The sequence below is a fragment of the Neomonachus schauinslandi genome, chromosome 1, assembly GCF_002201575.2.
Source record: "Neomonachus schauinslandi chromosome 1, ASM220157v2, whole genome shotgun sequence".
Taxonomy (NCBI): Eukaryota; Metazoa; Chordata; class Mammalia; order Carnivora; family Phocidae; genus Neomonachus; species Neomonachus schauinslandi.
This window is the reverse complement of record NC_058403.1, coordinates 33,153,032-33,154,133: the sequence shown is the minus strand read 5'-3', so window position 1 is coordinate 33,154,133 and position 1,102 is coordinate 33,153,032. Positions and strand designations below refer to the sequence as shown.

At 46.8% G+C, this 1,102-nt stretch overlaps 1 pseudogene; it reads left to right on the top strand.

The window, feature by feature from the left end:
- Positions 1 to 335: 335 nt before the first annotated feature.
- On the top strand, positions 336 to 873 carry LOC110579744 (annotated as a pseudogene).
- The last annotated feature ends 229 nt before the right edge of the window (positions 874 to 1,102 follow it).

Sequence of the window (1,102 nt, the reverse complement as noted above, 5' to 3'; positions counted from 1 at the left end):
GGAATGAATAATCTTTGGAAGCTCAGAAAAAGGGTCTAGGAATTACAACCAGAGAGGCCAGAGAAATCATCCAGCTTTGCTGCTGGACTGTTTTGCTCTTTGGATACCACCTCAACACCCAAGGGCCCAGTAAATATGCGCATCCTGGATTCCACAAAAAAACAAACTCACCCCCGGCCTCCCTCTCCCAGCCAAACTGCAAGCCAGACCCCGGGCCGTCTCCCCGCCAGTGCTCCACAGTGAACAGTCCTGTTTTCACCTTATAAAGATGGTGGTGTGGGATCGCTGCAACCTTTAGACTATTGACTGTCCGAAACATCGCTTCCATCTGTAATATGGTTAGTAGCAAAGATGAAGATTTTCTTGACCTTTCTGTCACTGTGGAGCAGAATACATCTGTTACCCACTGTCTAAGAGACTTCAGCAACACAGAACAGACATATTACCGTGAAACGCGCTGCAGCGAACAGGAGGCCCAGAAAAGGATGAGAGTAAAAAAGCTGCCCATGATTTTGGCCCTGCACCTAGAGCGGTTCAAGTACATGGAGCAACTCCATAGGTACACCACGCTGTCTCTACGCTGTCTCACTGGGTGGTCTTCCCACTGGAACTCGGGCTCTTCAGCACTTCCAGCGATGCTGTGAACTGGACCGCATGTACGACCTGGTGGCCCAGGTAGTTCACTGTGGCAGTGGTCCTAATCGTGGGCATTATATTACGATTGTGAAGAGTCATGGCTTCAGGCTTTTGTTTGATGATGACATTGTAGAGAAAATAGATGCCCAAGCTATTGAGGAATTCTATGGCCTGACATCAGTTGTAGCAAAAAATTCAGACTCTGGATATATTTTATTCTATCAGTCAAGAGAATAACTTAAAGAACTGCGGGACTAACTCAAATGGGGGGAAATATTCAAAGCACTCTTACATGGTTTCCCTGCAGACTTTCCTCCCCTGCTGCCCACCAGGGGTATGACGCCTTGTCGGATGGTATGGCCCTGTTAGACTTTTTCTCCCTTTGGTTTTTTACATGCAGCACTACTTGTGGTTTTATTTTAGGCTGAGGTAGAGTTAACTGCAATCAGATTGTAGTAAGATTTGT